We start from the raw sequence: 24343 nt of genomic DNA, 5'->3' as shown, positions 1-24343 counted from the left end.
ATGAGGTTACATCCCTGACCATCTTGTCTAATAGCCATTTATGGCCTTATTTTCCATGAATTTATCTAATTATTTGTTGAACCTTGTTATAGTTTTGGCCTTCACAACATCCCCTGGCAATGATTTCCACAGGTTGACTGCATTGTGTGAAGGAGTACTGACTTTCGTTTGTTTTAAACCTGCGAGCTATTAATTTCATTGGGTGACCCCCGATTCTTGTGTCACGTGAAGTAGTAAACACTTCTTTATTCACCAATGATTTTATAGACCTCTATCATATCCCCTCTTAGTGGTCTCTTTTCCAAGCTGACAAGTCCCAATCTTTTTAATTTCTCTTCATACAGAAGTTGTTCCATACCCTCAATCATTTTTGTTGCCCTTCTCTGTATCTTTTCCAATGCTAATAAATTTTTGTGGGAAGTGGGGGGCGGGAGGCAGTGACCAGAACTGCATGCAGTATTCACTGTGTGGATGTATCATGGGTTTATATAGTGGCATGATATTTACTGTCTTATTATCTATCCCTTTTCTAACACTTCCAAACATTCTGATAGTGTTTTTGACTGCCATTGCACACTGGAACAACGAGGAGTCCGGTGGCACCTTAAAGACTAAACAGATTTATTTGGGCATAAGCTTTTGTGGGTAAAAAACCCACTTCTTCAGATGCCACTGGACCCCTCGTTGTTTTTGTGGATACAGACTAACATGGCTACCCCTCTGATAATTGCACACTGAGCAGAGGTTTTCAGAGAACTATCCATCATGACTCCAAGATCTCTTTCTTGAGTGGTAACAGCTAATTTAGATCCCATCATTGAGGCTGGTTAGGATTTATTTAGTCATGTTATTTTCTATTAAAGAGTATTCATATTGCCACTAACTATTTATAATAAAGGCAAAAGCCTGAAATAATCAAATTTTAGTATGAATGAGTATTCATTTGAAAACTCAAACTTGTAGTGTGCTGTTAATTATGCTGCTTATCTGAAAAAAAAAGACAGTCATCCATTCAGAGAACAGAAATCATGACATGTGATTTAGATGACCAAAGGGGAGTTCAAATAGTATTTTAATTGGGAAAGGAACATTTAAGAATCTAGAAAGAATCAAATACTGTGAATAATAAACAGAGAAAAGCAGGAAAGTAACCAATAACAAGGTGTAAGAAGGGCTATATTACAGCTATTGTTATTACAAAGAATGTCATGAATTCTCAGTGTGACAGCACGTAATGTGAAGTTACCCACTCAATTTAGGGCACCCTGCCTATACCCAACTGAGGGCTCAAGGCTTGACCCAGTCAATTTAGGCACCCCCCACCCTTTTCCTTACTGAGGGCTCAGGGGGTAAGGCATCTTACCCTTTCCCACAGGACTCAGGGAGAAACCTGGTCAATTTAAAAACCATCCCCTACCCACAGGGCTCGGGGCTCTACAGATCTGCGTGACCTTTTCCCAGTGAAAGAGCCTTATACAGCTGTGCTCTAAACATCTATTGTATTAGCAACACACAGAACATATATACCAAGCAAATCTCTTATGCTCACCACTCCCTATATACAAATTTCATCCGATGGCCAGTCAGGATCCACTCATCTCCGGGTTCCTGGAGATGCCTCTGAACATCATGGTCCTGCAGGGGTCAGAATTACAACAGCTTGAGGTTGAACTGTAGTCTGGAAATGGCTCCCAAAGAGCATTGTTTTTCATTTACATCATACAGGTAAAACTAGTATTTAGTAAATTTATCACATTATCCCACATTCCTAAATAACAAAAATTTTAACCAATTACACACTGGCACCTATGTGTCCTCTTTCCTGTCCAAGTTTTTTTTTTTTTTTAACATTTTATCTTTCATGCCCAATCTGTAACATAATTGTGACTTTCTCTATTTGTGCAGATGATCAGTATAAAATGCTGGTCAGAGCTTATCTTATCTTGTTGAGTCTCTTTCTGTAGCCTCCCTAATTTCCCAGCGTCTTTACAACCTTGGCGGTTATAACTCTCATTAGGGATATTCCTGAGGTGGGGGTGCTTTATCAGCAGCAGAACATTCTTCTCCCCCTCTCCTTCCCGACTGTAGTGGTAAACTCCCTGAGTTTCACCCAAGGCTGGTTTAATATGGGGTGGGGAAGGAGGAGGGGGTCAGGTCTCAAGGCTACAAATTCTCCATAGAAAACATTAAATATATAGGGCCAGGTCCATCAGACCCACATATAATCACATGCAGCTGGTCATTCAGCACATTATTCACCTGGATCTGCTGCTTATGGACTGTCAGGATTCCTTCCCCACTCTGAACTCTGGGGTACAGATGTGGGGACCCACATGAAAGACCTCCTACACTTATTTTTAGCAGCTTAGGTTAAAACTTCCCCAAGGCACACATTCCTTCCTTGCCTTAGTATTGCTGCCACCACCAAGTCATTTAACCAAACATTCAGGGAGAACTTGGAGACCTACCTTCCCCAAATATCCCCCCCAAACCCCTACACCCCCTTTCCTGGGGAGGCTTGAGAATAATATCCTCACCAATTGGTACAGGTGAACACAGACCCAAACCCTTGGATCTTAAGAACAATGAAAAATCAATCTGGTTCTTAAAAGAAGAACTTTAATTAAAGAAAAAGTAAAAGAATCACCGCTGTAAAATCAGGATGGTAAGTACTTTACAGAATAACAAAAAACTCAAAAAACACAGAAGATTTCCCCTCTAGGCAAAACTTTAAAGTTACAAAAACAAGGATAAATCTCCCTCTTAGAACAGGGAAAAATCACAAGTTAAAACAAAAGGTAATCTAACATTTCTTTTCTTCTATTATTTACTATTTCTGCAAGACTAGCTGCTTAGTTCAGATATAGCTAGGGAGATGCATTTTTCCCTGCCCTGTTTCCTGTCTGGCTCCAAGAGACACAGACAAAAAACCTTCCCCCACAGATTTGAAAGTATCTTCTCCCCTTATTGGTCCTTTTGGTCAGGTGCCCCCAGGTTATCTGAGCTTCTTAACCCTTTACAGGTAAAAGAGGGATTTTATGCTACCCTTAGCTGTATGTTTATGACATGGACAATGGACTTCCCAGTTCACTGGCAATTCCAAAACACTGAATAAACCATTGTTTTGTGGTGCACAAAATGTTTCATTCAAACTGAAATAAAATGCTTTCCTCTCATTTTGAGGCTTTAATGTTCAATTTTATTTTTTTAAATCAAAAGGAAATGTCTAAACAGTTTCAAATTGAAAACTCAAAATTTTGAGATCAAAACAATTTAAAAAAAAATGTTTTGACAAACAAATTTGACATTTCAGTGTCATCAGATATGCATTTTTCAACTAAAAATGTTTCAGATGAAAAGTTTCATTTCTCTCTCTCACTTACTACTCTTTTTCCTGGTTGGGAACTCAAAAAGGAGTGGGCTTGGGATTTTAGCCATCTCTATTGAAGGTGAACTGGACTTGGTATATTTTTGAATAAGACAATTATACTAAAAAATAAAGAGAAATTGGTGACAGTCTCTGGGTAATAGGAAACTAACTCTGCTACCATTCAGCAAAGGGCAATAATATACTCTTCTTTGCTTTCCATGCTACATCACCCTTCTTACTCCCCCACAGAGCATACAACTAATATTAATGCTGACATTCACCTTAGACCCCTCCAACTATGCTAGCTGTGAATTTGGCTCAGTGTGTTTCTCTATCATTGTGCAAGCTCAGTACAATTTTGACATGCTGGAGCTGCATTTTGAAAGGTTGGAGCCTATGCTAGACCTGCAACAAAACATGCAGACACCAATCCTGCCTGCAAATTGTATAATACCCGAGTATGGAAAAGGAATTTATGCACCTGTGCATTTTGTGCAGATACAAATTAGGCATCAGCCTTTCAGAATTTGACTACAGCTGTTTAAGTGATGGGAATAGTTGAGTACCTAAAGTTAGAATGTAGAACACACCACTAGTGACCTAAAGGTTAGATTTCCCATATGCTGCTAAGGAAATTAACTGCATTATTTCCATCAATAGCAGAATCAGGTGTCTAAGTGTGCATCTGTCTGAAAAGGTGTACCATGTACTAAGAAGACATTCAGAGATGTGTAGACTTAATTCTGCAGCAGATTTCATTTAATTTTTTTCAAGTGGCATTAAAATATTTATAGTTTTGCTATGTATTCCCCCAAAAGTGGTGCCTATAAACAGACTTTGTATTTTGGCAGATTAGCTACAAGCAGAATCTATAAATTGCAGGTCTGCACGTCTAATATCTTCTGTAGAAAGCATTACCAAAAGAAAAACATAAAAAGGCAAAAAGAGGAGAAATAAATAGTATCAATGGAATTCAAGTAAAAGCTCAACAGGCAGTGGTTTATTTTGTTGTCCACCGTACATTTAAAAGTTGTCCAGAAGTCTTAGGCTCCAAACTTTGATGAAACTAATATTTTTGGGAAAAAACAAGTGTTTCTATTTCTACATATATCTTTATAAATTATTTTAAAATTCAGTATCAGAAGGGAGAGAGGATTTGTCATAACTATAAAGGGAAGGGTAATAGCTGTCCTGTGTACAGTACTATAAAATCCCTCCTGGCCAGAGACTCCAAAATCCTTTGCCCTGTAAAGGGTTAAAAAGCTCAGGTAACCTGGCTGGCATCTGACCTAAAGGACCAATAAGGGGACAAGATACTTTCAAATCTTGGGAGGGAAGGCTTTTTTTTGTGTTCTTTGTTTGGGAGTGTGTTCGTTTTCGGGACTGAGAGGGACCAGACATCAATCCAGGTTCTCCACATCTTTCTAAACAAGTCTCTCCTATTTCAAACTTGTAAGTAAATAGCCAGGCAAGGCGTGTTAGTTTTCCTTTGTTTTCTCAACTTGTAAATGTACCTTTTACTAGAGTGTTTATCTTTGTTTGCTGTACTTTGAACCTGAGACTAGAGGGGAGTCCTCTGAGCTCTTTAAGTTTGATTACCCTGTAAGGTTAATTTCCATACTGATTTTACAGAGATGATTTTTACCTTTTTCTTTAATTAAAAGCTTTCTTTTAAGAACCTGATTGATTTTTCCTTGTTTTTAGATCCAAGGGGGTTGGATCTGTATTCACCAGGAGTTGGTGAAAGGAAGGAGGGGGAAGGGTTAATTTATCCTTGTTTTAGATCCAAGGGGGTTGGATCTGTATTCACCAGGAGTTGGTAAAAGGAAGGAGGGGGAAGGGTTAATTTCTCCTTGTTTTAGATCCAAGGGGATTGGATCTGTGTTCACCAGGAGTTGGTGGGAGGAAGGAAGGGGGATGGTTAATTTCTCCTTGTTTTAAGATCCAAGGGGATTGGATCTGTATTCACCAGGAGTTGGTGAAGGGAAGGAGGGGGAAAGGTTAATTTATCCTTGTTTTAGATCCAAGGGGATTGGATCTGTGTTCACCAGGAGTTGGTGGGAGGAAGGAGGGGGGATGGTTAATTTCTCCTTGTTTTAAGATCCAAGGGGTTTGGATCTGTATTCACCAGGGAATTGGTGAAAGGTTATTCTCAGTGCTTCCCAGGGTGGGAATCTAGAATTGGGAAATGGTGGCAGCGGAACCAGAGCTAAGCTGGTAGTTGAGCTTAGAAGTTTTCATGCAGGCCCCTACATTTGTACCCTAAAGTTCAAAGTGGGGATCCAGCCTTGACATGGTGGCATAGCGGTGGGATCATTTTAAACCCAAAAGCCAGTGAGATTTTTTTTTCCTTCTAGCTGCTTGGAAAGCCCAGCTGGAGGTAGATAGATGCATATCTTATCTCTCCTTGCCTGAAGGCAGAGGTGTTAAGTTTTTTTAACAGGTCCTTTGTTAAGAGAAGTGTTCAAATGGGCAAACAAAGGTAAAAGGAATTTACAAGCTGAATTGTGTTTTTTTTTTTCTTTTTACATCGTCGGGAGTAGCTAGTTAGAAAGTCTCTGTTAACTCAGCAGCAGCCAGAGCTGAGAGCTTCCCAGTTTCAGTCAACTGCAGAGGGGGTGACCCAGCACAAGAAAACAGGAAAATGACTACCAAAGAAGTAGCTAAAAAAATACAACTGGCCAAACTAGAAGCAGAAGAAAATGAAAGAAAACATCAGAGACTGCTTCAATTAACAAAACTTGAGACAGAGCAGAGAGAAAGAGAAGAAAAAGCCAAAGAGGAGGCCCACAAGAGAGAGATGGAGCTGAAAGAAAAAGAGATGGAGGAGAGAGAAAAAGAAAGGAAGCATGAACTGGAAGTAGCGAAAGCTAAGCCAGATACAACAGCCCATCCCAACAACCCCTCTCCAGGTACCACTTCCCATCCCAGAAAATTCCCCACCTACAAGGCAGGCGATGATACTGAGGCCTTCTTAGAAAATTTTGAAAGGGCCTGCCTTGGATACAGCATCGCTGCAGACCAGTACATGGTAGAGCTGAGGCCGCAGCTCAGTGGACCCTTAGCAGAGGTGGTGGCTGAAATGCCTAAGGAACACATGAACAGTTATGAACTTTTTAAAAACAAGGCCAGACTCAGAATGGGGCTAACACCCGAGCATGCCCGTCGGCGGTTCAGAGCCCTAAAGTGGAAACCGGATGTGTCATTTACCCGTCATGCCTACCACATTGACAAAAATTGTGATGCCTGGGTATCAGGAGCAAATGTTAAATCTCTGGAAGATCTGCTTTCCCTAGTAAAAATGGAGCTGTTTTTAGAGGGTGTTCCTGAGGAAATAGAAAGGTACATCCTAGATAGGAAGCCTAAAACTGTAACTGAGGCGGGGGAGATTGGAGCCCAATGGGTGGAGGTGGCAGAAAAGAAAAAAACTAGTAGCAGTTGGAGCGAATATCAGAAGGGGCAAGCCGAAACAAAACCTTACCACCGGGGACAACCCAAGGCCCCACCCACATCCCAAGGGAAACCCCAGACGCCTTCTCACCCCACCACACCAGTCTCCACCAACCAACATCGTCCCGGTGATACCTTAGCAGGGCGATGTTTTAAATGTAATGAACTGGGACATATAAAGGCTCACTGCCCCAAGAACCCCAACCGATTACAGTTCATTACACCCAAATCACACCAAAGATCCCCAAACCCAGATGCCTCTCTCATACCCTCGGAGCAAAGGGAAACCTTGAGAGTGGGCGAAAAGAAGGTTACCGCTTGGAGGGACACTGGGGCTCAAGTGTCAACTATCCACCAATCCCTAGTGGACCCCAAACTCATCAACCTGGAGGCTACAGTGACAATTCAACCCTTCGTGTCACAGTCTGTAACCTTGCCTACAGCCACGTTGCATGTCCAGTACAAGGGCTGGTCAGGAATGTGGACTTTTGCAGTCTATGACAATTATCCCATTCCCATGCTGCTGGGGGAAGATTTGGCCAACCATGTGAAGCTAGCCAAGAAGGTGGGAATAGTCACCCACAGCCAGGCTAAGCAAGCTTTCACCCCCATCCCTGTTCCTAAGCCGTCCACCAGGGCCCCGTCTGTGTTACCAGAGACCCAGACAAAGGTGGTGGAACTGGATCCCCTGCCAACGACTGCAACAGCCGTAGTGGATCCAATCCCAGAGACCCAGCCAAAGCCAGTCCCAGAACCGGAACTGGAAATGCAACCAGCACCAGAATCATTGCCAGCACTGAGTCCAGCGCTTGCAAACCCGTCTACAACTCCAATGCCAGAGGGCACCAGCGAGCCTGACCTGGCGGAAGCAGTAGATAACCCTACCCAAGAGGCTCAGCCAGAGCCTGAGATATCACATAGTGCACCAGCGGACAGCAGTTCACAGTCAATGGAAACAGCCCCAGCACCTGCATCGCTTCCAGAGGGACCAAGCCCCAGTCCACAGTCCAAGGAGGAACTGATGTCTCCAGCATCAAGGGAACAGTTCCAGGCCAAGCAGGAAGCAGATGACAACCTTCAGAAAGCTTGGGCGGCGGCGCGGAGCACCCCACCGCTTCTCAGCTCTTCTAACCGACCCCGGTTTGTTGTAGAACAAGGACTTTTATACAAGGAGACTCTTTCTGGTGGGCACCAGGAAGACTGGCATCCTCAAAGACAGTTGGTAGTTCCCACTAAGTATCGGGTAAAGCTCTTGAGTGGCCATTCTGGGGTGAACAAAACCAAAGACCGGTTGGGGAAGTCCTTCCACTGGGAGGGAATGGGCAAGGACGTTGCTAATTATGTCCGGTCTTGTGAGGTGTGCCAACGAGTGGGAAAGCCCCAAGATCAGGTTAAAGCCCCTCTCCAGCCACTACCCATAATTGAGGTCCCATTTCAGCGTGTAGCTGTGGATATTCCGGATCCTTTCCCAAAGAAGACACCCAGAGGAAAGCAGTACGTACTGACTTTCATGGATTTTGCTACCCGATGGCCGGAAGCAGTACACTTAAGCAACACCAGGGCTAAAAGTGTGTGCCAGGCATTAACAGACATTTTTGCCAGGGTAGGTTGGCCTTCCGACATCCTTACAGATTCGGGAACTAATTTCCTGGCAGGGACCATGGAAAACCTGTGGGAAGCTCATGGGGTGAATCACTTGGTTGCCACCCCTTACCACCATGAAACCAATGGCCTGGTGGAGAGGTTTAATGGAACTTTGGGGGCCATGATACGTAAATTTGTAAATGAACACTCCAATGATTGGGACCTAGTGTTGCAGCAGTTGCTTTTTGCCTACAGGGCTGTACCACATCCCAGTTTAGGGTTTTCACCATTTGAACTTGTGTATGGCCGCGAGGTTAAGGGGCCATTACAGTTGGTGAAGCAGCAATGGGAGGGGTTTACGCCTTCTCCAGGAACTAACATTCTAGACTTTGTAAGCAACCTACAAAGCACCCTCCGACACTCTTTAGCCCTTGCTAAAGAAAACCTAAAGAATGCTCAGGAAGAGCAAAAGGCCTGGTATGATAAACATTCCAGAGAACAGTCCTTCAAAGTAGGAGACCAAGTCATGGTCTTAAAGGCGCTCCAGGCCCATAAAATGGAAGCGTTGTGGGAAGGACCATTCACGGTCCAGGAGCGCCTAGGAGCTGTTAACTATTTCATAGCCTCCCCCACCTCCAACATAAAGCCTAAGGTATACCATGTTAATTCTCTTAAGCCCTTTTATTCCAGGATTGCAGAGACATGCATGTTTGCATGTTACCGTTTTAGCAAGATACTATTATCCGTCCATACTGAAAGACAGATGACGTTTAATTAGTTCACAATTAGTCCACAACTTCATTCACTTATATCTGGGAGTACCCAGCAACAAGTTGTACAATGAAGGGAGAAGGGGGTCAGCTTCTTGCTGATGAGAGTTTCCATAAAAGATGCTTTTCTTCAAATCCTTTTCCAACCCATTTTGTGGGATAACTGTACCCTTCCATATAGGGAACCTGCATTGGACATCTGCCACAAGGCGGCACCAGCAAAATGTTTGGCTGCCTCCTCACAACCCTGCTGGCTTCCCAGTTATCCACAGATTCCTTCCTTTTTAAAAAAAGGGAAAAAACCCACCAAGGTGACCCATGTTTGTATCTGTTGTCTGCTCTGCCAAAAAAATTGCAAGGTGCATCAGCCCTTCATTCCATGCTAGCTCAGGATTGCCTCACTCCCTAGGCCCAGATCTGAACTGCCCAATGACTTGGAGGTACCATCTGTATACCCAGTATACAATACCATGCCTGCAAGTCCACACCACCACTTGCTTAGCCTTTTACTGTATTAGTCCTTGCCCTTATGGTGCAAATCTTTGCCTCATCCCTCTTCTGTATCATTAAGGACTCACCTTGCCCCCCTTCCCCCCAAATTGGTTTTCGAGATCCTCAGGGTTAAGACAAAAAACAACGAGGAGTCCAGTGGCACCTTCAAGACTAACCGATTTATTTGGGCATAAGCTTTCATTGGTAAAAAACCCACTTCTTCAGATGCAAGGAGTCCATGCATATGAAGAAGTGGGTTTTTTACCAATGAAAGCTTATGCCCAAATAAATCTGTTAGTCTTGAAGGTGCCACTGGACTCCTCGTTGTTTTTGTGGATACAGATTAACATGACTACCCCTCTGATACAGGGTTAAGACAACTATTCTTCCAGTTGTAAATCCCTCCATTGCAATGCCCTTCTCAAAGTATCCCTAGCTGATCCCTAGGTACCGACTTTAAAAGCTCAAAAAAAAAACCTACTAGAATGCAGCCTTGAACAAGGCTGTATCTTGTCTGCTTCTGCATATTTGATTAAGAACTTCCACTAAATGTCTAAGCATTTGAACAGTGATAGAACAGTGTGGATCTTCGCTATGGCCCATATCCCAAGACCTCCCCACTGAAAAAAAACCTCTGACCTAAGAGCCCACTACAAGCATCTGGGTAATCCCTAATGCTACTGGCAAAGGCAAAGACTCGATAGGTGACTAGAGATGGTAGATACTGCCAGCCCGAGACACCATGTATTGCACTATCTGCACTTCCAGAATGGACAATATCATGGACAGGCCTTCCCTTCTCTGAAATTCCACAAAAATCATTAAAACTCCAGTCATAGGCCCAAACATTTGTGGTGCTACCGATCTCTTTACTACCTTGAGAGCCATCACATGCCAAGGTTACAGAGTGCTACCAACATCCACTCTGGTTCTTTGTTGGCTCATGGGGCCAGGTCCTGATGTGTCCAAGTGAAATCAGGACAATGAATCGACTATGCCATTATCTATCCCAGGCATATGTTTGGCAGAGAAACACGTTAAGATTTAAACACTAACGTAAATGCCCTTAGCAACCTCATAACCTTCAGTGCTCTTGAGGACTTGTAATTGATAAAATTTACTATTACCATGTTGCCACTCAAAAAACTCTTGTGTTTGCAAATATTTTCCCCAAATAGTTACTGCTACCAAAATGGGAAAAAAATCCTTTCCTGTCCCCCTTTGTATCCTATCTGAAGGCCATTTCTGGCCAGACCACCTGTTTTTGCAAAATACTCAAACTTTTCCCTTCAGATGCATCTGAAGGTAGCTTTAAATCTGCCTCTATCATTCCTTCCTTCCTCCAAAAAGACATTCCATTAAATTGGATAAGAAACTGTTCCCAAACCCCCAAATACTCCATCATCTTAGTATTAACCCTTATAAAGTGGCTGGGCTTTGCTATTTCCACAGTGGCAGCTCAATCCAGTGCAAAATCCCTGCCCTAGGACCACCACTTGGCATGCAAAGCTAAGATGCCCAATAACTGACTCTAGCTCCCACAATGTAACCTTTTTTACTGCTCTAGTCTTCACAATCAATCCCAAAGTTTCTCTCATCTTATCCTGGGGGAGTCTGGCAGCCTATGCATCTAAGACAGTCCCCAGATAGGTCAGCTTTATAGAGGGTCCCTTTGTTTTCCATCGGCCAAAGGTTCCATCAACCTATCAGCCCAGGCCTGGAATGTAACCAGTAGGGTGGAACCCTCCTCAGGATCTGCCTTGCCTGCAAACAAGAAGGCATTCAAATAGCGTACCACTTGGTACAAACCAGACTTCCACACTACTGCCTGTTTCAGTATTACACAGAATTTTTCCAAACACTGAGCAGGAAATGGATAATCTCATTGAAAGTGACTTATTAAAATAAAACTGACCGTCAAAACAGAAACCCAAGAGGGTAAAACTGGAAAGATTTGCTAGCAGTATTTGGAAAGCCAACTTGATGTCACATTTTGCCACCGCAGCCTCCCCCTCCCTTGCCCCCCCATCCCCCCAAAGAAAAACACTATGGTAAACATAATTCGGTGTATATTTACTGAATTACCCCAGGGGTATGACAAGTGGTGGATCAAACAGGTGCCTTCTTGGAAACCAAGCTCAGGGGAGAAACCCAGACATTCTTCACAGTTAAATGATTGAATAGATCTGAAACTGTTAGCGTTTTTCCCCCCGGTGCAATCTTTTCTTACAGTGTGCCCCTAACTCCTCTATCGGTTTCAAATTTTTAGACATTGTATGACCTCTTACTTCCATATAGGGAATCCTAAACCCTTCCCATAACTGTGCCCTGTCTTGTTAATATAATCTCAAAGTAATACCCATAACACATTGATTTTAACAGACAAAGGTTGTTCCATTAACCCCATGCCAGATCCTCCATCCCCACTTTCCTCTTTCCTAACCTTCATCCACAGTTTTGTATCCTAGGGTCTTCCCCAAAAGCTACAGCCATTGCAAGCTGTGTGGGCCCCAAAGTACATGTTACAGGCATATTTAAATTTCCAGATGCTCTGAAAAAAGACCCATTCTCATTAAAAGCCCAGCAAATGTTATTCAGCGCATCGGTGTGGTGAGTTTGCCGAGTGATTAATAGGCCTCTTTCAGTGTGAACACCTGGCTCCCCTGGTGTCATCCACTCCAACCAGTGCATCTGATGTGGGATGTGACTGTCCCACTAAATCCCAGCCTGTGTTGCACCTCCAGCTCAACTTAGTTTAACCAAGCCATGACCCCCAAATGTACTATATGCTTGCCTGATAATATTCATATACTTGGACAACACTGGGCTTCTTTCCAAGAATTGCTCTACCCACTATCTGTCACAGCTTCCCTGTGGGGCCATCACAAAATGTCTATTTATTCACCTCTCAATATCTTATCTTTAGTATTGGAGAGAAGATGACCCCCCACTGGGTCTGACACTTCTGCTTAGCCATATTCCTGGCTAATCTGCATGGAACCCGGAACATACTGAGGCCCCTTGGATACTCCCGGAACAACGATCCTACCCCATGAATTAACATTCCCTGTCGGGGGAGAGAGCTTCTGAAATTTTCTTCTGTATTAATGACTCCCACCCCACTGAATGGGAACTGCACCTTCTGGTTATCTCCCATATCCCAAACCTGAGCCCTTGCAGGATGACTGGGACCACCTCTTCCAGACTCCACTCTGAGATAAGCCCCCAACAATTTACCTAATTTTAAATTAGTTTGCAACAGATACGAAAAGCTATTGACCTTTGAGGTAGTCGTGCACCTTTGAGGTAGTCGTGCTATCCTTAGCCACCCTGGGCCCCGCCCCCACAATATTGTAGGTCCCTCCCCCCGCTGAGCCCTATTTCAATAGACTGCTTGTTTCAGTAGCTACAGCCAGGGTGGGGTAAGTGGCTTCCCCCCCTCCCCATCCTGCTTGTATCCCCAGTTGGGAGCCGTAGGTCATATCCCTTTGTCATGCCACTCCTCCCTCTAAGATTTCCAAATGTGGCATTGAATGAGAGGTGGTTAAAAATCAACATTCCCAAATCTACCATCCTACTCCCTCCCACCCGAAAGGCTCTTCCATGTGTGTAGCACCATGCTATCCTCAGCCATGCCTGCTAAACTTCTCTCCCTTGAATTCTCTTGCCCCTCAGCCACCCTTTGGTGTCTTTCTACCTCACCCCCTACCCACCATCTTGGTCTCCAGCTAACCACAGCTACAGTTATATTTGGCACTTGGAAATCATGATGCAATATAAATACTTAGAATGAAACGAGTGAACCCTAGCACTCTAGGGTAAGTGGCTTAAAAGAACACATTTCCACCCCTAAAGAGGTGAGGTGTAAACTCCCTTTTGCTCCCTGTGTCTGTCTTCAAAGGATTTGCTGCTATACTTGAGCAGGAATTGTAAGTTTAGTTATTAAATGTCTCTTGTGAAGCTGCTCAGGGGTCTGCACAATCATTTAAAATACAAAATGCTTTAAAATGTAATAAAAGCATATAAACAGGAAAAAAAGATGGCTGGTATGGTGTCATTTTAAAAATGGAGAGTGGCTCTTATATAAAATTCCAATATGTAAAAACGAAAGAGTATTGAATGAGCTAATGATTACCAATATAGCAAGCTAAAAAGTTCATGAAGGTCAAACAAAAATACATTTGTTTGTATGATTCTCAAAATCCTACCTATTCCCCATACCTAAGAAAAAATACTGGATTCTGTTTAATGTTAAGCGTACAGGATGAATTGACAATACAATTAAATGATCCAAAAAGGTGTAATCCAAAAAAGTCTAATACAAGAAAACTATTTTACATAGCCAGATGGGGATGTTATTAAATATGTAAAACACAAGTGCTGCAATCTTTAACCCAGTGGCTACGTAAAAGAGGTGTTTGTAACTTTTGAGAAACAGTATTGCTATCTTCAGGGGCTCTTAGGGATGAATCTGTAATTCATAATTTATTCATGTTTTCTGCTGCTCCTCATGAAAAATGAATAATATTCTACATATTCTACAGGCAGAGATACATATGACTAGTAAGTGGCTTTTTGTAGGTTATGCAAATAAAATTAAATCTGATCTATAGGACTGAACATACAAATAAATATAGCTAAGATCTAATTTTTCTGAACATTTGGATACTTTTGTCATCTCTAGCAAAAAAGTCTCTTTGTGTAGATATTTATTCGCATGCTGAATTCTTTTAAAGTCAGTGGGACTCTGCAGTACTAATGATTCACCTTTGCAGACTCTTTGCCTAACTTCTTGAAATACACTGCACACATAACCCTACTAGAATATTACAACAAAAAGTGAACTGTCAGTAATCTATTTGGCAAGGATCAACAGAGAGTATGCTAGAACACCAGTGTTCATAAACCCTTGCAAAATAAAAAACAATTTCCTGATTTGGGAATTAGAATTCCTGGTTTGTCTGGCTTTTACTTTGTTTTCAACCATAAAAAGTAACATCTGACTGTTCTCATGGGAAAGGTTTAGACTAGAGTTTACATAGTGATATCTGGTTTTGTCCAGTAACGAAAATGATTTCCCATTGACTTCAAAAGCATGTGATCATCGAGAATTCTCAAATCCTAAAATTCCATAGAAAAATGTCTTCCCACTAGCTGTACACAGGATTATATAAACATTTGTCTGTTACCCAAGTGTGCTATGTTGTAACTCAGACGAAGTTATACAGCAGTTGTAACTCTAAAACAAACTATAGAATACTAATTTAACTTCTGTTTTTATTTGTAACAGCAGAAAATTTCAAATATATAATATAGATGAACTGTTTTGAATAAACTAGATGGCTTGCTTCAGTCTTCCATCTGAACTCATGTCATTTTCTGACAGAAAAGCTTACAGATAGCCATGCTTCCATATGGAGCAAAAGACAGAAAGGTCATGGTCACCATTATCATTCATCAAGTCGTTATTGACTTACTATCTCTTCAGCTTACTTAGGGGGGTCCTATTGATCAGCTTCTGTCAGTCTCAGTAAGCCTCAGCCCATAGAATTAAAAGGGGATTTTAGTGCCACAAGTATTACAAACTGAATTGACCTGGAGGATGCAAGACAACAGTCAAAGCCAAATGTAAGTAATAGTGCACGTCACTCTATAGGAATCTATTAAATGACATGCATTTGTGCAGTCCAAGCGGCTTAGGAAAAAGAAATCGTTCCTGTCAATGCCTCTTTTGCTGCATTGCAGCTTTTGTCAATTTCTCTAACTTATTCATTCAAGTTACAATTTTCCCAGCTTAAAGTAAAAACTTCAATGTGAAATAAAATACATCTATTTGTGAAGAATATTTTATATATTTTAAATGAGCAAACAATTAACCTAGAAGCTGCCATCTTGAAGTCTAATGCAGTTTAGGACACAGGAAATGTTGTTCCACATATAAAAGTATTATAAAAGTAGGAAATTCTTAGTTATTGACAGATATGGTCCAAATTGATTGAGAATTTGGTACAAACCCCAGTTTCATTATTCAATTTAAAAATAAAATAATAAATAAAAACAACAACAACAACAACAACTACCCTTATCTAATAACTCTGAAGGTCTCCTGGCTTCCTGAATCAGTAACGTGCTAAGTAGCACTTCCTATGTATCAAATTATAGCATTAAACAACTTCCTTCTGGGAAATATCAGTAAAATAACAGCTGTCACTGAAACATCGGAAGCACTCTCAGTTACAAAGATACTGAAAAACTGGCAGGTATTTCAGAAAACTGTTTTGAAATTGCACTTTTAAATATTTAAGACTTTTTTGGTAAATATTTATCTGAATAGTGGCCTGATCCCACTCTCATTAAAGTCAATGGGAATTTTGTCACTCACTTCAATGGGAACATGTCTGAAGTAATTACTACAATTTCTCTTTAATTTCCCTTAAGGCTCCTAGTCACGTCATGCCAACAAGGAAATACAATTTAGCCTTAATATGCCAGACACAATAAGAAAGCTACTTAAAAAACAAACCCCCATAAAGCCTCACTTATTGTTCCTTGTTCTGAAGGAAAAAGCACTGCACTGAAATGAAGGAAAGGGATAGCAGCTCAACAGAAGCTGCAAACATACCCACTTCAGTCTGAGAACCAGATTCATTTGCACTGGTATAAAACAGGGATTACTTCACTAATGTCATTTTACTTACACCAGGCACAGAAGTAACAGGGAAGGAAAATTAGCCCTGACTTTTTAAATATGGTCTCTTCAAAGGAGGCCACGTTCTTCCTGTTGGTGGTTCTCTACTGTTTGATCAAATGCCAGGATTTCTAAATGTCAGCTGCAATATCCACATTTTTAGGTGAAAGCTTGAGGCTATCTAAAATGTGTTTATCGCCAGAAAGTAAGTATGTAAAAATGTCACTCAACAGATCTGCTTCCTCTGTGTATTCAGGCTCACACCTGCTTAGTTTAGCTTTCACTACATTTTACTGACATAGCTATGGGAAAGGTAGTAAGACACTCTCTCTCTCCCCCCTCCACACCCCCCCCCCCAGCAGAATTTCTAACTAGTTCCGATTCTAGAATTTTTATTACTGGTGAAAATGCAGAAGCCAGACTGATTTTCAGACAAGGTAGGCTGTTACTACCCTCACTCCTCTTCCCCCTCCCCACCCCACCTTGTTACTTGTGAAACTAAGCACATTTGAGGACACAGTTTGTACACAGGCACTTTTCAAAATATAAACACACCAAAAAAAACCCCACACCATTTTTGGACACATCCCCTTGTCAACATAAATATTACATTACATATTGATTCTGATTTTTATCTGAGGGGTATTCATACACTGTGTCTAGCACAGCACAGTTGAATTTCATAACTATCAGAAGCAGTTTATAACTTTGACTCATCAAGAACTTGGAGACAATGAGCCAGATCCAGCCTATAAATCATACCAGAACTTGTTAGTTATGTCTAAGGTAACACGAATGGAAGGCACCAGGCTTTTTAATTTAATACCTATGGAAATTTCAGACCTCACACATCATATAGCAGGGTAGTGAGCACAAGCCACACTGAAAATTGGTTCTCTTTCCAAGGTCACTTTTCAAAAGATCTTATAACCCATGACATTATCCAAGCCTAATCCAGATAAATTATTCTTCTCTAAAGAAATTATTGGTATATCTTTCTAGCCTTTACAGGGCAAAAGATCTACAACCACATTGCTCCATCCTTCTATATCATGCACAATTCCCTTGTGAACGGTGGCTTTTCCCTTCAACACGCATAGTGGATAAAACAGCATTTAATCATGTCAACTGCACCCCTTCATAATCCCTGACAAGACTAACAGTAAAAAAATTCATGATGAGGAAAACAATGCATTAGCACTCTCCTTTTACACTAGTGTATTCCTATTCAACTAATCATATCTTATAATTGTTCTATTTCACAGCTGTACGTACATTCAAGTCTGTTATTACAAAATCACCCAATACCACTCATGCCTTTAACACATTTTAGAGATCATAGCCATCATTTTCCATACACTCTTGTGTTTAGGTACAGCTAAATATACTTCAGCAGAATCCATATTTCCGCATGCAGTTGTACTATTGTTAACCATAGCACTTTAGTGTGCAGTCTGAGGGAATGTTCACTTTTCTGTCCATCCTCGTGGTTCTTAAGAACCAGAGGGGCAACAATCCCTACTGAGCAAAGGCAAGTACAGCTATTGTCCAAATGGCTTTGTGGTTTGGGGGAGGGCTTAATTGTCAGCACATTCTTAAAGTTCTTTGTAGTCTTACATCAAACAAGATTTTGTATAAAATAGGAAGATTAAAATAAAAAACTTTAGAGAACTCATGATACTGAAAACAGAGGTGTCATCTGGTAGTCTACACACTTGAAGCTACCCATTGGGAAGAGAGACAATAGAGCCAAGAAAACATCCCGCATCTCAGGACTGTAGTTAAATGTAGGGGTTGTTTCATAGTTGATGCTTCCTATTTCAGCTACACCTCTCCCCCAATATAACGTGACCCGATATAACACGAATTCGGATATAACGCAGTAAAGCAGTGCTCCGGGGGGGGAGGGGGCGGGGCTGCGGACTCCAGCGGAACAAAGCAAGTTCAATATAATCCCATTTCACCTATAACGCGGTAAGATTTTTTTGGCTCCTATGGGCACTATTAGCAATTAGGTTTAAGGTGTTCAGAGTTTCCTATGGTATTACCCTAATAAAGCACATGTGACATATTTGGGAGGGTTAACTTTGGGGTTTTGGATCCCCTTTTCAAGGAGTAGCACCAATGTAAGGTTAAAAAAAATTAATCTATTGCGTATAGAGAACGTAAGGGTTTATTACCCCCCTCTCCCCGCCCCCGGGTTCAATCTCCAACAGCACTTGAAGGGAATATTGAGTAATACATCACCTTTCATACCCACAAGGTGGCTCCATTCACACTACAATCAACCAGGTGGCCTGGCAAAACATTGGGGTACCCCATGCAGAAGACAAAACAGAGGTTGGAACAGCAGGGAACCAACCCCCCTTTCTTATAGCCCACCTTACCTCTCCTACGGGGGGGGGAGGTGTGGAGAGAGAGAGAGTAGATAAGATCCCAGCAATGGATTTTCTGGAGGGACTGGATGGAAAAAGAGGAGGAACTAGTGGAAGCCCCCCACCAGGTAATTACAAAACAAACAGGATTTACCTGCACTGTACACTGTTATCTGCCGGGTAGTCCCAGATATCTAATAATAAAGTTAGAGCCTGATTAAATTCATATCAAGTATCTCCTGTCCTTCTTTCGGTATAGCTGGACAATCTCGTTTCCCAATTGCTATTAGTCACCTTTTTCTTCTCTTCTCACAAATTGCTTGTAATCACCACATTGTTTCATAACTTTTTATATTTATAAAACCGTTAATAACACTGTTGTATTCAAATGAAATTTTTGATGACTTGTATGCAACCTGAGCCATTCACATTCAAACTTTCCTCTTGCCAACTCAGTCTCTTCATACTCTTTCACCTTGTCCTATCACTTACTTTGAATTCCCTCTTTCTTGTTTTTACAGAACGGGCTTTGTTCTACTTTTTCCTTATTGAGAGTAAGCTTCACTCCAAGAGCAACAAGTTTATACTTAATGTAGTATTATCGTGTAAGGATTTTATTAACCTGAAAAACAATTCAGTCCAGATATTCAAAACTGTTTGTTTTGATAAATACAGTAAATCATGAAATGTAGTTTGTATCCACAAACTGTTTTGCTCAAATTTCTAGAATTTGAAATTCAAATAAATTTTGCTATGTTTTGATATATAGATATGTTTTTTAGAAAAAGATTAGCAGCAATTATTTAACAAAAAGTCCAAAAGAACAGACTAATTTTACTAGGGGCAGCAGTTTAGCAGCAATTTAGAAGTACAATGAGTTCTCTAAGACTCTGTTAAGAGTTCAAAAGAAATAATCAAGCAGTAATATCCCTCAAAGCGAATACAGGCTACATTTTAATAGCATAGAACTAAAGGAAGATGTGTAGAGTAGGAGATGTGTAGAGTAGGAGAAACAGAAGGTCACATGTTGTCCACCCTGTTGCTCTTATATATTTAGTCATATGAGGAGACAAAAGGTCAACCAGTGCCCTTCAACAGGGACAATGAGTAAAGAATATGAATGTGTGTTCACATTTTAAGGCCTGATGATTGCAACATTGCATGACTGAATTATTGGTATTGTCTATTCCTTGGAGTCTATAGGAATAGGATGGTGTCTCAACATCATTTGAGAGTTCTCTAGTGGCACTCACAAAACTATTGAAAGTAATAATATTCTGCTCCTATACACTGTTTTCATATATCACCATAATGTTTTCATAGCACCTCTGAGATAAAAAGAATTTAAAAATTTCAAAATCATTCCACATCAACACTAACAAGGCACATGGGCAACTTATTCCCAATTAAATACACATAGCTTAATATGCCAAACAGTCAGAGGATAGAATGATAGAGATCAGCAAGAATCTATTCTTTGTTACTAATTACTACAGCTATTCCAAGGCTGAGCAAGACAGCTATGAAAGAATATCTACTTTGAATAAGTTAAATGAAAGTCATGTTCTGATCCTCTCCCATTTCAATTATATTGAAATAGAATTCCCCAGGGCAGTCCATCAGAACCCGGCCTGTGATTCAGCCAAATTGGTCTAATCCCACTCATTTTTGCAAGAAATTACAGGTTTGATGAACCAGCATTGACAAATCTATTTTGTTGGAAAATTTCTATTCAGCTATATCGGTATGTGAGCTGTGTATGAGAAGAGGAAGCAAAGTTGTGGAAATGTCATACAGCAGAACCTACAACCATGTGAAATTTGCCTGATTTCTGATTTTGTCGCAAATTCTGGGTGCAATCCTGTGTCCATTGAAGTCTATGGCTAAACGTCAATGGAGACAAAAACTTAAAACCTGGCTCAAACACAGAGGATATGGAAAAGTTTCCCCAGATTTGTGATTTTTATTTTTCTTTGCAAGTTTTTGGAGAATCAAAATTAAGCTTCAAGAGAACACATTCTGAATGTTGGATGAATCTAGGCAAAAGTAAGGGTTTCCATTTAAACCCAAAGAAAATGATTTTCACATTGTTTCAACCTGAAAATGATCAAAATTTGATGTTTTTAAATTGATGGGTTTGTTTGAAGCCAAAACTCAAAATGAAACCAGAGTGTTGGGAGGTTGAGAGAAGTGTTGAAACTGAAAAATCCAAAATGCAAAAAAGTTCACATGAACCACTGCAAGCTGAAACCACAGTTTTCAGAGCTCTAGGGATAAATTGCCTAAGATTAAAGCCCATAATACCTATTATTTTGTATTGTCACTTCAGTGAAAAAAAAATACAGGCTAGCTAACAGAAAATACCTAGATAGCCTGAAAGCAAACAAGGAGAATTATATGTTTAAAATGACACTACTAGCAAACAAAATACATCTCATATATGAGAAAAGAAATTAACAAACATGACAGCTATAACAATGAAAAAAGTTCATCCCATCAAATTCATCCCAGATTGAACTCCATTGATTTAATCCAGAGGGAAAAAATGCCAAAATATTTGAGCAGTGGAAATGTTTTAACATATAAGAATATTAACTCAAATGACTCCTTCTATACTTACTGAAGGTGTCACATTTACAATATGGTAAATGCTTCAATCAGATTTACTTTTTCAATTTCCTTGATTTCAAGAGCAGTTAGGAACCCAGGAACTCTTAAAAATCTCAACAGGCATCTGTCTGCATCTTTAGTTACCTACACACTTTTTTAAAAATCTGGCCCAATGGCCTCCATATCTCCTATGGGAGCTATACTTTTAGGGTATCCCCTACTGCTGCCTCCAATGCTTGCTTCTGGGGTTTTACAGGGTAGATTCTAGAAGCCCAGTTAGCTCCGTCCCCATACCCTCTTTCCACCACACTTCCAATGCTGCAAGCCTGGAAAGTAATGGAGTCCATGGGGATGTGGAAGGGAGTATGTTCACTCTCTCTATTTTATATATTAATTTCCAGTTTATCTGATGAACATAGTCTCACATTTCCTCTTGCAACCAGCTTCTTTGCTGAAAAAAGTCTGTTCCGTCTTAATTTTTCCTGATAAACATTCTGTCTTTGTATTTTTCCTATGCTGTTTCAACAAAAGGAAATAGTTGGGTTATTGTCTCTTCTTGGTTTATACTGCATATTTATATAAAAATATACAGAACCATTGGACAGAAATAAATACCAATGTAGTTTTTCCTCTTGCTCTTTCTTGACCTCAAGTCTTGCCTTTGAGTTTATATTATGCAGACTTTGTGTCTTCCATTTTCAACAAAGACTTTTCTCAGAGAACTTCCAAGCAGACATCTTAGGACTCAACTGAAAGTAACTTATTTTTATATGCTCTAGAATCACATTCCTGCAGTTGTTTAAGGTGTTGAGAAAATGTTTCTTTAAACCTTGTTTCACTTTGACAATTTATGAGACTTCTATCAATTGTTGCAAACTGCATTTAGAAGGAACCACTGCTTGTTTAAAATATCCACCTCTCTTCAATGAAAAGATTCTGGGTCATGTTTATACCTGCTGTAAGCCAGTCCAATTCCATTGTCCCAGACATGCAGGAGGAACGACAAGATTTGAGAGCTGTGATTTAAATAGGCCACAACTTTATTCACTTAGCTCATTTGAGAATGCCCAGTAATAAGTCGTACACTGCAGGTCGTCCTTCCTTCCTTCCTTCCTTCCATTATTTCTACCTATTTGGGAGGGCTACCAACAGCCCTCCCCCACTCTCACCCTGGTCTCAGCCCATTGCCCCCATATGAAGGGAAAGGGGCTAGAGAATGGGGGTTGTGTCCTTGCTGTACCAGTTCTTAGGCGCCCCAGTGCATTCCCCAGCTTCTTTAAGGGATGTTTTCCCAAATTACAGTTTATCAGGGAACCAGACTCCTTATAGTACAAGTACTACACAGGACACCAGCCACCAGGAAGCACCAGCAGTGAGTTAGGCTGCCTCCCTACAGATGGTAAGGGAACTGCTAACCAACATCAGCCAAAAACATATCCACTCCAAAGTTGGAGAGATGCACCTCCTCATTCTTAAATAACTCAGGTGTACAAGTGATATTTTTGATGGACAATTTCCAATCCTCCTCATTCTCATATAAATTTTGCCACCTTCCAATTCACATATCTTCAGGACTTTTCAACCTCTGGAAGCCTGGTGGCTCCCTGCCATGCCATCTGCTGGAGCATTTCAGACTAGTTCACACAGTCACCCAAGGGAAAGGTCCTGGATCTGTCCAAAATCTCTGTGCCCCGATGACTAAGTCAACCCTTTTACAAAATTGCAAATTGTTCACCTGGGTAAAAGCTATCATGTCCAGTGGCTGCCAAAGTGTGTCAGCAGGGCATCAGCTGGTCCCAAGCCAACTCAAGATCAACTTACTATTTTGGTCCAGCTTCAAACCTTTAGGTGAACTCTCTGCCCAAATGTGTTCCCAATAGGCAAAGCTGGATAGGTCTACACTGAAATTAGACACCAGCAGCTTGTCCCTGCCAGCTGACTCAGGCTCAAGAGGGCTTGGGTTAAGAGGCAATTTAATTACAGTGCAGATGTTTGAGCTCAGGTTGGAGCCTGGGTCTCTAGGGGTCTGTGAGGTCCCAGAAGGCTTCAGACCAAGCCTGAATGTCTAAACCACAATTAAAGAGCCCCTTAACCCAATTCCAAGTCAGCTGGCACAGGCCAGCTCCAGGTTTTCAAATGCAGTGTAGACATACACGTTGTGTCTGCAGGTCCACATACTAGCTCACCTGATTTGTTCCTAAATATCTGGTAAATAGTAAAATTAGCAGTTCACACCATTGGACTGATTACAAACTGGAGGCCGCATGTATGCCCTATATGAATTTAGATGTCAACACCTTATTACCTATGTGCCTCTAACCCTTAATCTGTCCCCAAAGAGACACTGCCAACAAGATGGGAAAGAATTCTACTTTACTGTTCCCAATCCACAGGACATTTCTGAGCACACCACCTTCCCTGGTGAAAAACCCCCAAACCCATTGCCCCCCAATGCATTAGAATGAATTTTTAGATTGACTCCTAGCATCCATTCCTGTCTCCAAAAGGAAACCACACCGCATTAATGTGATTTAGGAACCATTCCCACACTCAAATACTCTTTTGTTTCTGTACTCTTATAAATTAGCTGGGCCTAATTATCTACAGGTGATGGATGAGAGCTGGCCACAAAATGCTCATTCTGAGGCCATTCTGTTTTAAGTGTATTGTATTTTAACCATTTTACAATATTCTGGCACTTCTGGGTGGAGGGGGTGACATTTTTATAAATAAAATACAATATATCATAATAATATGCAAATATTTAGAGGACACAGTTTCCAAAGTCTCCAGGAAAAAAAACACAGACACCTATTCAGCATTCCTTTGAAACTGAACTCATATGTTTCTCCTGAGATATTCAAATGTACATCATTTAGAGCTATCATACAGCTAGCACGGGTTTGTGATCAATGATACTGAAGTAGCTAAACAATTTTATCTCCAAAATGCTGTCCCCCATACAATAATTGACTTATCAATTTGCAGTATTTCACTAGCATTT

The 24343-nt window shown here is 41.0% G+C and overlaps 1 long non-coding RNA gene across 1 annotated transcript in view; it reads right to left on the bottom strand.

The window, feature by feature from the left end:
• The window catches only part of LOC135984118 (uncharacterized), a 97241-nt gene that overhangs the window by 5861 nt on the left and 67037 nt on the right, over positions 1-24343 (bottom strand). The window contains exon 2 of the long non-coding RNA XR_010602026.1: positions 1550-1635. This is a non-coding gene — a long non-coding RNA (uncharacterized LOC135984118). The remainder of the gene's footprint in view (positions 1-1549; positions 1636-24343) is intronic.

This window comes from Chrysemys picta, chromosome 5, assembly GCF_011386835.1.
Source record: "Chrysemys picta bellii isolate R12L10 chromosome 5, ASM1138683v2, whole genome shotgun sequence".
Taxonomy (NCBI): Eukaryota; Metazoa; Chordata; order Testudines; family Emydidae; genus Chrysemys; species Chrysemys picta.
The sequence above is the reverse complement of the archived record's forward strand: the minus strand, read 5'-3'. Positions and strand labels throughout refer to the sequence as shown.